Source organism: Bos javanicus, chromosome 21 (assembly GCF_032452875.1).
Source record: "Bos javanicus breed banteng chromosome 21, ARS-OSU_banteng_1.0, whole genome shotgun sequence".
Lineage (NCBI taxonomy): Eukaryota > Metazoa > Chordata > Mammalia > Artiodactyla > Bovidae > Bos > Bos javanicus.
The window spans coordinates 40,894,134-40,909,367 of NC_083888.1; the positions used below are offsets into that span (position 1 = coordinate 40,894,134).

Consider the following 15,234-nt stretch of genomic DNA (forward strand, 5'->3'; position numbering starts at 1 on the left):
AAAAATAAAGTAATAAAGAGAAAACAGGGGCTTCCCTGGTGGCTCAGCGGTAAAGAATCCGCCTGCCAAGAGATACGGGTTCCATCCTTGGTCTAGGAAGATTGCACATGCTGTAGAGCAATGGAGCCCACGCACCCAACTACTGAGCCTGCGCTCTAGAGCACATGAACACAACTACTGGGCCCAAGTGCTGCCACCACTGCAGCCCATGTGCCCGAGAGTCCATGCTCCAAAACAAAAAAGCCACTTCAATGAGAAGCCTGTGCATCGCAACTAGAGTAGTGCCCCCTCACCACAACTGGAGAAAAGCATGTGCAGCAATGAAGACCCAGCATAGCCAAAAATAAATAGATAAATATGTAAATAAAATTATCTTTAAAAAATAAAGAGAAAAAATAGCTTTTTCCTTTGAGAATGATAACTTAAACATTAAAAAGTAAGTGGTAATTGATAATTTAGATAAAGATTCTGCAAGAGGTTGGTTTTTTACAATAGTTGTTCTTCACGATTGGTAGCATCTTGAAATTATTGAAAACAAGGAATGTAAAGGGTGGTTTATACAAGATTGTAGCAACTAGAAGTTTCTACCAATTTGTACTCCTATAAACCCAAGGTACAATGATGATTCATGTCCATGATGGTTCCTATGAGGAGCTGTAATCCTGAAACATCTTCTGAGTCACCTAACAAAACCTGTTCAATATAGTATTTTGAATATGTTATTAACTTTGAAGACTTTTGGTTTTCAAATTGTGTCTGGCATGTTTGATGATAAGCTACTAACCAAAATATTTTATTACTCAGAACTAACCATTATTCCCCATCTGTGTGGGTTTACAGCATAAAATGTCAAAAGTAGAATGTCATTAACTATTTGTAATGAAAACTCCTTAAGACTGATCATTTTAGAGGCAAATCACTGAATTTCTGAACTGTGTTTAGTCACCAAGTCATGTCTGACTTTTGTGATCCCCGTGGACTGTACCCCACCAGGTTCCTCTGTCCATGGGATTTCCCAAGCAAGAATATTGGAGTGGGTTGCCATTTCCTTTTCCAGCTTTAGAGATTATCTAATCTAATTCAACAATACACATATTACACATGAGAAAATCAATATCAAACAAGGCTAATATATGTATAATAATTAGTGGTAGATGCCCAAATAGAGCCATTTTGCCAAGCTGAGGCAAAAGATGGTAGAATTCAAAGCAACTAAATCTAAAATCTTTAGGATAGGATCTCAGAGAAAAGGGGCTTGAATAGAGAAGGAGCTCAGAAACTTAAACAGGATCCCTTAAGTTGGGGCCAAATAATGAGCTCATGCACAGGGTGAAACCTGACAAGGCTGGGCTGAGAGGAAACACCAACAAAAGAACAGCTTCTGGGAAAAGAACAATCACAAAGAGCTGAACAAATGCGGGAGCTGAGGAAATCTCTAGTTACAATCAGCCAGAGAGCTGTGCCGTGCTCCGAAGAAGGAATTAGTGAAACTCCAGTACTTTGGCCACCTCATGCGAAGAGTTGACTCATTGGAAAAGACTCTGATGCTGAGAGGGATTGGGGGCAGGAGGAGAATGGGGCGACAGAGGATGAGATGGCTGGATGGCATCACTGACTCGATGGACGTGAGTCTGAGTGAACTCTGGGAGTTGGTGATGGACAGGGAGGCCTGACGTGCTGCGATTCATGGGGTCGAGAAGAGTCGGACATGACTGAGCGACTGAACTGAACTGAACTGAAGAAGAGGAAGAGACAGCCTAGTGTCTTCTCTCTGCTGTGTGAGGGTACAGCGAGAAGGTGGTCATCTGCAAGCCAGAGAGAGTCCTCAGCAACAACCAAATTTGCTGGCATCTTGCTACTGGACTCCCCCGTCTCTAGAATTGAAAATAAGTGTCAGTTGTTTAAGTCACCCAGTCCACAGCATTTCGTTACAGCAGCCCAAGCTGACTAAGACACCTCTCTGCCCACTTTCCCACCTCCTCTACAGCTTTATCCTCCTTGACTTCATCTTTAAATGCAGAGCTCCCAGAGGGAGGCTCAAAAGGGAGGGGGTATATGTATATTTTATAAAAATATGTAAATAAAAAGAAAAATAGAAGAAAAATGTAGACGGCCTCTCTCCTACCCCCATAGTCACCAGCCCTTTCCATCCAACTCAGGGCTTTTATACACATTGTTCTCTTTTAGGAAAGTTCCCTCCTCTTTTTCACCAGCCGAAATATATATATTTCTCTCATATCTTAGTTTAATCATCACTTCTTCAGGGATTCCCTTCGCCTACTTATCTGACTAGGTCAAACCCCCTACTATATGCTTTCCTGATACACATTATTCTCATGAGTACTAAACACTGTAGCAATTTATGTCCTTAATTTTTAAATTCAGTATTTGTCTTTTATACTAGACTGTGAGCTCCTGAAGGACACATTGAAAGCCCTGAGTAAATATTTATAAAATGAATGAAAGAATGAATGCTCTCATAAAATAATGATTTAATAAATTGTTTGCAACAAATTTCCCTAATGGTCAATAAGTATTTGTTGAAAGAATTTACGAATCTCCATATTCCTCACTGTTTTGCCTATAAAATAGGTGCCTGCCCTGCTTACCACATAAGGGTTGTAAACATATAATAAATAATTTAAGTATTTGAGATTAAAATTCTAATGGCATCTGTATTACTTTGGGTAGGCTAAATAAACTGCTGAATCAAACAGATGCAAATACGCAATGGCTTAAATACAACAGAAGTTTATTTCTTGTTTATATAACAGTTCAGAACAGGTGTTCAGGTCAGCAGGCAGCTTTTCTACATGCACTGATTCAGGAACCAAAGTTCCTTCCATCCTGTGGCTTCTCTGTGGCCTTCTTATCATCTGCATCCAGCTGGTCGAACAGAGAATGGAGGAAGAATTCTTATTCTTCGAAAGGCTTCATCCAGAAGTGGCAAACATCACGTCTATTCATCAGGTAACTGACTATAACGCTGTTACTATGGAAGAAGGAAAGAACTGATTCTGCAGGCAGCTGGTGGTGGTCTCTGCCACCACCACCTCAATTCAAGATCTCTTATTGTTTTAGCTTTGCTGTACTTTTTGAACAGGTGGCAAATACAAGTATTAACAACATTATGGGTTAGAATCAGGTCAGACCAAATGGCAATGAAAACTTTCTTTTACTATTTCCTACTGGCAATAGCACCCCAAGCTGTTCCATGATAATTTCGTTGTGGAAAGTCTTATCTCATTCTGGGCTCTTCAAAGTAAGAAAAGAAAAAGGAAACATTGAGAGAAACATACCTAGAACACTACTTATTCACAGATAATTCGCATGATCTCTTCCAGGGACCGTTTAAGTGTTATTAGGACTAAAAGCTGATTGACTCTTTCAATCTAATCAGTTCTTAATTATTTATAGGCTGGATTATCACCCGTTTGCCCCTCCAGATTTATCCTCCACCCTTTTCTGTGCCTCAGAAGGCTGACTGTATGGACTAAATCAAATGCCTCCCTTACCTTCTGGCATCCCTTGGGGTTTAGCTAAAGAAAATCAACAGGGGATCAAAGAAAGAAGTGTCACCACAGACTGGCCACAGCTCCTATTAGGAGGTCTTCCCCAAGAATTCTCCCTCTGCAAGGACTAATAAGGGCTTTCTGTCCTGTCCATTTAGGGCCAGAGGAAGTGTCTCCTTGTTGGCCAGCCCCAGCGTATTCCAATATCTCTCCTGATTTCTCTAGATACTACCCATGCTTTGTAAATAATTTCTTCATTAAAATCTCCTCCAATCACTCATCTGTTTTCTGCTGGGACCATGATTTCTCAAAGTGGTCCCATAGAATCCTAACTCTGAAGTTAAAATATACATTAGGAGTGCTCTGTGACAACCCAGACGGGTGGGATGGGGTGGGTGGGAGTTTTAAAAGGGAGGGGACATGTGTACACCTATGTCTGATTCATGCTGATGTATGGCAGAAACCAACACTGTAAAGCAATTATCCTCTAATTAAAATATTTTATTTATTTTTTAATTGAAGGATAATTGCTTTACAGAATTTTTTTGTTTTCTGTCAAACCTCAATATGAATCAGCCATAGGTATACATATACCCCCTCCCTTTTGAACCTCCCTCTTATTTCCCTCCCCATCCCATCCCTCTAGATTGATACAGAGACACTGTTTGAGTTTCCTGAGCCATACAGCAAATTCCCATTGGCTATCTATTTTACATATGGTAATGTAAGTTTCCATATCCTCAATGAAAATGTTTTAAAAATATACACTTTAGGTAAAATAAAATTTTAAAGCACCTAGCAAAAAGGTTTGTAAACAGTAGATGAAATTTAAAAAATAGACTATTTACATATATGCTGCATTTCTTAGACCTTTTTGATCGTGGAATTTCTCCATGATCCTTTTTGATCATGGAACTTATTTTGAGAGCATCTGAGGAAATCGGTATTCTAAAGAATGCATCTAGGAAATTCTGATTTATGCCAATAGAAATAAGAGAAGAAAGACACATATATAATTACTATACAACGACTGCTGCTGCTGCTAAGTCGCTTCAGGCATGTCCGACTCTGTGCGATCCCATAGACGGCAGCCCACCAGGCTCCCCCGTCCCTGGGATTCTCCAGGCAAGAACACTGGAGTGGGCTGCCATTTCCTTCTCCAATGCAGGAAAGTGAAAAGTGAAAGTGAAGTCACTCAGTCGTGCCCGACTCATAGTGACCCCATGGACCGCAGCCCACCAGGCTCCTCTGCCCATGGGATTTTACAGGCAAAAATACTGGAGTGGGTTGCCATTGCTTTCTCCGATACAATGACTAAGAATGCTCAAGTTGTTTACATTCTGGCTTTAAAATATAGCCACTCACTCACTTGATGATGGCATGCTGTGTATGTGTGTGTGTACACACACAGAGACACACCTACACCCTCTGCACCTAGGCTGAGTCCACTGCTAAGAGGCCAGGATTCACCTCTCAGACTTCAGAGTCAGGTGTAGGTCCTTAGAGAGAACCAACCAAGGAAGTCTGTCCTCAGAGATATTCGTTCTTGAACCACTATGGCTTATAAGAGACCCAATGGATTAGGGAACAACAGACTGTAGAGAAATTTTATCACAGAGAAAGGGCATGGAATTTACAGAATTGGTAGAATCATTTCATTTAATGAACTGTACCTGTGACACCTTTATACAGAAATGACTAATTTTCCAATTGAGGATTTCAGAAACACTCACCTTGGAAAAACCCTGAAAGACGAGCTTTCTCAACTTCAAAACTATACTTGAATCAGCCCAGATGTCAGTAATTTTCAAAGAATTTAACCTCCAAGAAGATAGTGTTGCCGTCTTTGTTCTTTGTTCCCACCTTTCCTGTCTTTGTTCCCTCTGATCCATCCTGTTAGTGCCTACCACCCTGCATCATAATTGTTAGCTTAACTCTGTCTCGTAAAGCGGTGTGGGCTCTCAGAGGAAAGAAAATGAACCCTGCAGTTTTTAAAGCCTTCACATTTGACACAGTTTGTGCTTAATAAACATATTCGAGCAAGTGGAAAAATATTGGCTGAATGAATGTTTCCTTGGTAACTTATTTCACCATCAACCCTGTTATAAACTTTCCCTTAAGATTTTTTTTTTAATGTGGACCATTTTAAAAGCCTTTATTAAACTTGTTACAATATTGTTTCAGCTTTATGTTTTGGTTTTTTGGGCTGAAAGGCATGTGGGATCTTAGCTCCCCAACCAGGGATCAAACCCTCACCCCCTGCACTGGAAGGCCAAATCTTAATCACTGGACCACCAGGGAGATCCCTAAAGTTTTTCTTAATACCAACTCAAATGCCATCTTGTGATTAGAAGAATTCCTAAAAGATACTAAAAGCTAACCACTCTGGACAGAAGTACGATAAAAAAAATAACTAAGATTTTTGTTTTGCTTTTGTTCATTGTATTTCTTTTTAATTTTCACAGAAGAAAACTATACAACTATTCTTGCCAATGTATTTCAATCCCACAAACTGTAGAGTTTAAAAAAATTCCTCCTCCTAGATACAGGGCTAAGCAAGCCAAGTAAATGAGTGAAGCAAGGTATTTTGGTGTGAGACCTAAAATGAAGGCCCAGCAATATGTGCTGCCTAGATATCTGGAGAAATCAAGAGGGCCTCATATGGCCTAACTGAAAGTTCTCTTTCCCACTCTGCCCCATGGATAAGGTCTCCTAGACAAGCAACCGTTCTTATTAAGGCCACCTGATCCAGGTCCTTCTCATCCCTAAATTATTCAAACTAGCCAATCACACCTTCCTATAGGAACCAGAAGTTGCCTCACCCTTTAGATATTTAAGTGTCTGCTTGTTCACTCTCTTCTTGAATGTATCCCTATGTTGCCTTCCATGGCAGGAGGGCTGATGGTATATGTGATTCATAAATTGTTGTCATCTCGAGTATCCAGACAGAAATGGTATGGATCTAACAGAAGCAGAAGAGATTAAGAAGAGGTGTCAAGAATACACAGAAGAACTATACCAAAAAAAAAAAAAAACAACCATAATGGCCTGGATAACCACAACAGTATGGTTACACACCTAGAGCATGACACACCTAGACTTCACACACACGCCGTGGAGTGTGAAGTCAAGTGAGTCTTAGGAAGCATTACTATGAACAAAGCTAGTGGAGGTGATGGAACTGCAGCTGAGCTATTTTAAATCCTAAAAGATGATGCTATTAAAGTGCTGCACTCAATATGCCAGAAATTTGGAAAACTCAGCAGTGGCCACAGGACCAGAAAAGATCTGTCTTCATTACAATTCCAAAGAAGGGCAATGCCAAAGAATGTTCAAACTACCACATAACTGAACTCATTTCACATGCTAGCAAGATAATGCTCAAAATCCTTAAAGCTAGGTTTCAGCAGTACATGAACTGAGAACTTCCAGATGTATAAATTGCACTTAGAAAAGGCAATTGCCAACATTCACTGGATCACAGAGAAAGCAAGGGATTTCCAGAAAAACATCTACTTCTACTTCACTGACTACGCTAAAGCCTTAGACTGTGTGGATCACAACAAACTGGAAAATTCTTCAAGAAATGGGAATACCAGACCACCTTATCTGCCTCCTGAGAAACCTGTATGCGGGTCAAGAAGCAACAGTTAGGACCAGATATGGAACAACAGACTGGTTCAAAATTGGGAAAGGAGTACAACAAGGCTGTATGTTGTCACCCTGCTTATTTAGCTTATATGCAGAGTACATCATGCAAAATACTGGAGTGCATGAATCACAGGTAGAATTAAGATTGCCAGGGGAGATATCAACAACCTCAGATAAGCAGATGATATCACTCTAAAGGCAGAAAATGAAGAGGAACTAAAGAACCTCTTGATGAGCATGAAAGATGAGAGTAAAAAAGCTGGCTTAAAACTCAACATTCAAAAACTAAGGTCATAGCATCCAGTTTCATCACTGCATGGCAAATAGATGGAGAAAAAGGGGAAACAGTGACAGATTTTATTTTGTTGGGGTCCAAAATCACTGTGGACAGTGACTACAGCCATGCAATTAAAGGCACTTGCTCCTTGGAGGAAATGCTATGACAAACTTAGACAGCATATTAAAAAGCAGAGACATCGGCTTGCCAACAAAGCTCCACATAGTTAAAGCTATGGTTTTTCCAGTAGTCAAGTACAGATGTGAAAGTTGGACCATAAAGTAGGCTAAGCATTGAAGAATTGATGCTTTTGAATTGTGATGCTGGAGAAGACCCTTGAGAGTCTCCTGGACTGCAAGAAGATCAAACCAGTCAATCCTTAAGGAAATCAGTCCTGAATATTCACTGGAAGGATTGATGCTAAAAAGTGAAAGTGAAGTCACTCAGTCATGTCCAACTCTTTGCGACCCCATGGACTGTATGTAGCATAAGCTCCTCTGTCCATGGGATTTTCCAGGCAAGAGTACTGGAGTGGGTTGCCATTTCCTTCTCCAGGGGATCTTCCCAACCCAGGGATTGAACCCAGGTTTCCCACATTATAAGCAGATGCTTTACCATCTGAGCCACCAGGGAAACCAATATTTCTACTGAAGATCCAATATTTTGGCCACTTGATATGAAGATCCAACTCACCTTGACGCTGGGAAAGATTGAAGGCAAAAGGAGAAGGGGGCAGCAGAGGATGAGATGGTTAGACAGCACCACCGACTCAATGGACATGGGTTTGAGCAAACTCTGGGAGATAGTGAAGGATAGGGAAGTTTGGCGTGTTATAATCCATGAGGTTGCAAAGAGTCAAATGTGACTTAGCGACTGAACAACATCATCTGTCCACTGTCGAGTGTCATGTGTACAGCCGCCATCACGACCCTATAGTGGGAATCCTTTCCTTACCAGTGTGGTGAAATTTGTTGTTGCTTAGTCATTTAGTTTTGTCTGACTCTTTTGTGACCCCATGGACTGTAGTCTGCCTGGCTCCTCTCTCCACAGGATTTTCCAGGCAAGAATACTGGACTGGGTCGCCATTTCCTTCTCCAGGGGATCTTCCTGACCCAGGGATCAAACCTGCATCTCCTCAAGTCTTCTGTATTGCAAGTGGATTCTTTACCACTGAGCTACCAAGGCTCTAGGAGACCATTAAAACAGGCCATGGGCCTGGTATAGGAAAAACAGCTGCCAGAGGAAGACATGTAACAATACCCCTACTGTCTTAGAGCTAGGGAGTGAGGGTGTGTGGAGGAAAGGATGGGACAAGTCCCAATTTAAACAGGCAGCTACTAGTCAGGAAACTCTGGGAGATACTGATGCACAGAGAAGCCTGGAGTGCTATAGTCCATGGGGTCACAGAGAGTCAGACACAGCGATTGAACAACAGCAACAGTAAGTCAGCACTAGTCTACTGCTTATAGGTAGGAATGAAGACCCAGAACTGCCAAATTTGCAAGTTTTCAAGAGACACAGGGAATACAGATTTGTATGTCCACATCTCCCACTTTTTAAAGGTCTTTCTTTCACTCAAACAAAACCTATGTGAAGGGGTTTTGTGGAGCCCCAGCTTGCTGACTTTATTTTTTGGGGGCTCCAAATCACTGCAGATGGTGATTGCAGCCATGAAATTAAAAGACCCTTATTCCTTGGAAGGAAAGTTATGACCAACCTAGACAGCATATTAAAAAGCAAAGACATTACTTTTTCAACAAAGGTCCATTTAGTCAACGCTATGGTTTTTCCAGTGGTCATGTATGGATGTGAGAGTTGGACTATAAAGAAAGCTGAGCACCAAAGAATTGATGTTTTTGAACTGTGGTGTTGGCGAAGACTCTTGAGAGTCCCTTGGACTGCAAGGAGATCCAACCAGTCCATCCTAAAGCAGATCAGTCCTGGGTGTTCATTGGAAGGACTGATGTTGAAGCTGAAACTCCAGTACTTTGGCCACGTGATGTGAAGAGCTGACTCATTTGAAAAGACCCAGATGCTGGGAAAGATTGAGGGCAGGAGGAGAAGGGGACAACAGAGGATGAGATGGTTGAATGGCATCACCAACTCAATGGACATGAGTTTGGGTAAACTCCAGGAGTTGGTGATGGACAGGGAGGCCTGGCATGCTGCAGTTCATGGGGTCGCAAAGAGTCAGACACTACTGAGCAACTGAACTTGTAACTTCTGTCCTAGAATTTAACTCCAGTCCCTAGTACGCTACTCTGATCCCAACACTTATATAACATTCTGCCATTGTGCCCTTTAATGCCATGTACTTATCCTTTTAACACATCCCACTAACATTACTGATTCAAGACATGTTTACCCTACCTTAAAATTCAAAATTTTAGCCATATTTGTCTGTTTTAAGTCCCCGTTACATATTATTTTCTGTTTCCTCTCAGCAGTAATTAACTGTACTGAATTTTATCCGGCCATATGCCATATTTAAAACTCTTTCAATTACTAGATCCATGTTAGAGTCTAATAATATCTTCCAGGTACTTTCCAACTGACTCAGCTTATGTTGTTCTCTCCATTATACCATTCCAGAAAAAGATTAAGGATCATAACTTCAAAATAAGACCTCTGAAACACTTGTTATGTTCCTCCCAGAATGACATAACACAAATAATAACTTTCTTAATTATTTCCAGGAAACGTAATAGAGCATTTTCCCCTCCAGGATGTCACTTTCCAAAGACTAATAAATAGTAGTTTCAGAAGAATAAATAGAGTTTTACTACGAGGAAAACAAACAGTACTCTTTAACCATGCTACAACATTTTAATGTGTTTGATGAATTTAAACACATATTTAGAAGAAACAGTTTTGAAGTGCAGTAATTCATTTATTCACTCAACAAATTTTTTTGAGCATCTACTATGTTCCAGTCACTATTTGAGACACTAGGAACATATTAGTGAACAAAATAGAATAAAATTTCTATTTGCAATGAGTTCACATTTCATAATATTAGGTAGAATATAAAACCAAATAGACTTGTTAATTATAGCTAGGGAAAAATACGTAAGCCAATAGACAGAATCAGAAGAGAATGTGCAAAAATAAAGTAGTAAGTAGATATGTTAGAGAAAGTACAGATTATTTCTTTCTCTATTCAAAATAAAACCCATGAATCCATAATAAAACAAAATAATGATAAAAATAAACAACTCACTGGTCATTTATGAAGGCTGCTAGTATGCCAACTCATTCTGTAAATTGATAAATAAATAGACTGATCATTGTGTTAGTCTGTTATGGCTGCTTTCTAACAAAATATTTTGTTAGAAATACTGCTTTTATTTCTAACAAAATACCACAGGCTAGGTAGCTTATAAACAACAGACATTTATTTTTTTATCATTTTGGAGGCTGGTATACCAACAAGGAGTACAAATAAAACCAAATGTGATACATGCCTTTAACATCACAATGAAATAGAGAATGTCATGAATTTCAAATCACCTAAAAGTAGAGAAATAAACTTAAATTCCACCATAGCTCCCACCAACAATGCAAGTCTATGAATGTAGAGAGCAGTGACAGAGGAGCCTTAAGACACTGTAAAAAAAGAGGAGAAGACAGCAGAGGATTCAAACAAAACACAAATAACATTACCCCCAGAAAGAAAAAGTCCAGTGTAAGTGCCAAAATACTGAACACAAGTCCAAGAATTTAGTTGTACATGGCACCTGATAGAAGAAAGGGCCTTAAAAGTAAAAAGAATCAGAAGTGAGAGAAGAGGAAATGTTAATTCTGGAAGAGAAAGAGATAAATAAAGAAGAGGTAGGGACACTTGGAAAGTGATAGCAAAGGGGAATAGGAAATAAAAAGTGAAAATACATAAGCATTCTTCAGAAATAAAACATGCCAATTGTCTTCCATCCAGTACCAAGGGGGAAAAAAAAAAAACAGTGAGCATAACTAATATTTAATACTATAACTCAATAAAACTTTCTGGAAATAATAGAAAACTTAAACCTACTGAAAGAGCCCTTCATTTGCCTGAGACTATTGACCTATAATATCAAAATTTAAAGGCTAAAAATATTCCTCAACATTTCAAGGCCAAAAGAACATCAAATTACTTACAGGAGTAAGAAACTTTAGATTGGGATAAAGTTTCATAAGGGCAACATATAAAGCAAAGGGCCAGCATTTTCAAGAAACTCAAGGAAAGAAATCATAAACCAATAATTGTATAGCATAATGTCCTTCAAGCATCAAATATATTTTAAAAAATGGTTATGAATGTATAGGAACTCAAGAAACAGAATACTCAAAAAACCTCTTGAAAGAGTCTATTAAAGCAGGAGGTGGGAGACTACAGTCCATGGGTCTACTCTGGCCCATGACGTATTTTTGTATGGCCTATGAATGAAGAATGCCTTATATTTTAAAGGATTGTAGAAGATGGAGGAGGAGGAGATGAAGGGGGATAAGAAAGAGGAGAAAGGGGAAGGAAGAAGAATAGGAAGAGGAGGAGAGGGAGGGAGAGGAAGCAGGCAAATTGCAGCAGTAAAGAGTGCATGTGATAGAAAAATATTGAATCACTGTGCCACATACCTGAAACTAATAAAATAAACTATACTTCAATTTTTTAAAAGAATGTAAAGCCTAAAATATACATTCTCTGGTCCTTTTACAGAAAAAAGACTGTTGACCCCTTTCCCAGAGGATAACTTTATCACAGCAAGAAAGGAACGGCTAAAGAGCAGTAAACAGACATGGTGAGCAGTTCTTGTATCTAATGGTAGAACTAAAGAATAAAACAAAGGCAGGGACAGGGCTGTGAGAACAGTATGTGAACGTTATACGTTCTGACAAAGCAGAAAAAGTGCAACTTCCAAAAAAGAGAAGTAGAAGAGAGAGATGTGGAAACAGTAGGAAAAGATCAATGAGTATTATAATGGTAATAGGCAGGAGTCAGGGACATCATTTAAAACTGACAGACCAGCTAGTAGAAAGTAAGAAAAGGGGGATTAAGGGCACTCTTCCAGGGATAAATACAAAGATAACCACAAGGATAACAATACAAATCTTGCTCAATATCAAATGTAAAAATTTTAAAGCAAAGAAGACATATTACATAGACTTACACAGTGAATATAACTGCATCCGGTAATTGTAACGCTGGGCTTCCCAGGTGGCTCAGTGGTAAAGAATCTATCTGCCTGCCAAAGAGGGGATGCTGGTTTGATCCCTAGGTCGGGAAGATCCAGTGGAGAAGGAAATGGCAACCCACTACATTATTCTTGCCTGGAAAATTTCTTGATCAGAGGTACCTGGGAGGCTACCGTTCATAGGGTTGAAGAGAGTCAAACACAACTTAGCAGCAAACAGCCGTTGTAACATTAAATAATATAACAAAGTTGAGATAAAACATATATATCATAAGATACAGATATAAATTATAATACATCAGATGTACATTACAATATTAATAAAACATATCAATAAACTTTAATGGGCTTGCTGCTGCTAAGTCACTTCAGTCGTCTCTGACTCTGTGCGACCCCATAGACGGCAGCCCACCAGGCTCCCCCATCCCTGGGATTCTCCAGGCAAGAACACTTAATGGGCTTAGCTTGTCCATTAAAAGAAAAAGTTTTAAATTGGCTCATAAATTGAAACACAACTCTATGCCGTATAAATTGTTGTTCAGCTGCTAAATTGTTGTCTGACTCTTTGTTGGCTATATAAAAGAGACACTCCTAAAACACCATTCAAAGAATGTTTGAACATTCTTCGGCATTGCCCTTTATGAGTCCATATTAATAATAAATACACACCTATGTAGGTAAACAAAGAAGGTGGTGGGTCTTTCCTGGAAAAGAGGGATGACTGATAAATGAGGGGCAGGGCCAGCCCCACTGGGCCCCACTTAGAAAGGCTCCAAGCTTGGTTTCACACTCTGTTACTGCCACCTTGAATTTCTTAATACTTCTGTCTTTGAACTTGTATTTTTTAAGTGAAGTCCTATGGGATAGAGGATCATGTGGGCAAGCAGAGGAGATGTACTCAATATGTGTGTCTGGCCCTCCTTGCCACCCCACTGGCTTCCAACGTCCCTCGTGTCCCGTGAGCACAGAATTCCGGAGGCTGCCACCTGCGGGAGGTCGGTGAGCCTCAGAACGAGGACGAGGTAAGCGTGGTTGGCCCACGCCTCAGTAGGGGCACTGACGGTCCTAAAGGCCGTGCTGTTTGAACTGGAACTTACTTCCAGCACAGAAAGAAGGAAATGGCATTAAAAGAATCAAGAAGGACCTAGGAAACTTATCGCATCCTTTTTCATTTGTGTTACTTCCTTGTGTTTCCCAACCACTTAAACTGAAAGTGGTGACAGACAGAGAAGGAAAGGAAAAATAGGGCAACCCATACTGCTTTTGCTTGCAGTCTTACTCATCAGTAAGCCGAAAGTAGTGTTGGTGAAATGTAAGCATACTGAGAAGCAAAATCAAAATAGCTGTGTTCATTGTGTGCAGTGTTTCCAATGTCCTGTAAGAATGAAACAAATATGCATATAAAAGCTATAAAATACAGATTGTGTAGTATCATATGATTCCACATATGTTCTTATATTTGTATTTTTAAACTGACATTGCACATTGTATACAGGAAATTTTACTTTAAAATTTTAATAAAATTAAATTTTAAACTTTTCTTTAGAATGATACTACATAATACCTAAAAAATACCAAGGGAGGAAAAGTTTTAGTAATTATACAGTGGAGAAACCACAGAATCCCCTAACCAGGTGATCAAAATTAACATCAACAATTATAAACAGGAAAATATGACACCATGAGGAAGATGCAGCATTTTTATGTGGAATTCCAACTGGAAATAAATACCCTGAATCTAGTCATAAGAAAAACCAACCTAAGTGAAGAACATTTGTTAAGATAACTTGCCTGCTTTCTTCAAAACCATCAATGTCATAAAAGACAAAGAAAGGTTAAGGAACTGTACCATAAAGGAGATTAAAAAGTCATGACAGGATGTCCCTGGCATCCAGCGGTTGAGGCTCCATGCTTCCAGTGTAGGGGGAGAGGGGGAATGGGTTTGGTCCCTGGTCAGGAAACTAAGATGTCACATACCACAAGGACAAAGAAAAGAAAACAAAAAGACATGACAACTAAATGCACTATGTCATCCTAGATTGGATCCTATTCTAAAGACAGGTGCAGGAAATTTGCTACCTTACGGAACAAATGACATATTTGGACACTATGGAACAACTGACAAAACTGGAACACGGACTGATAAAAAAATATCTTATCAACGCTAAACTTCCTGAATTTGATAACTGCACTGTAGCTATACAGTAATTACACATGAGTATGTTAAGACTGAAATACATATTTATATCTTATATATACATATATAAAGAGAGAGAGAATGAGACTGCAAATGTAGCAAAAGGTTAAAAATTGGTAAATCTGAATACAGGGCTAGGGTATTTCTTTGTACTATTCTTGAAACTTTGAAATATTTGAAAATAAAAGCTTGAAAGTGTACATCAAATCATATTCTTTCCCCTCTCAAATTCTTCTAATGATTTTCTGTCATTACCCAGATCCTTATGATCTAATTACTCTGCCTGTATTTTCCACCACTGCCCCCAGGTCACTAGAATTCAGTTCCATTAGCCTTCCTGCTTCTCTTCACATACACAAGTTCCACCTTAGGGTCTTCATAACGGCTGCTCCCCCACTATAACACTTTGCCCTGTTCTCCACAAGGCTG

General features: G+C 39.5%; 1 long non-coding RNA gene across 1 annotated transcript in view; it reads right to left on the bottom strand.

Annotated features, from left to right (window-relative positions):
* Positions 1-2,737: 2,737 nt before the first annotated feature.
* Positions 2,738-15,234, bottom strand: part of LOC133233941 (uncharacterized) — a 51,242-nt gene continuing 38,745 nt past the window's right edge. The window contains exon 5 of the long non-coding RNA XR_009731930.1: positions 2,738-2,992. This is a non-coding gene — a long non-coding RNA (uncharacterized LOC133233941). The remainder of the gene's footprint in view (positions 2,993-15,234) is intronic.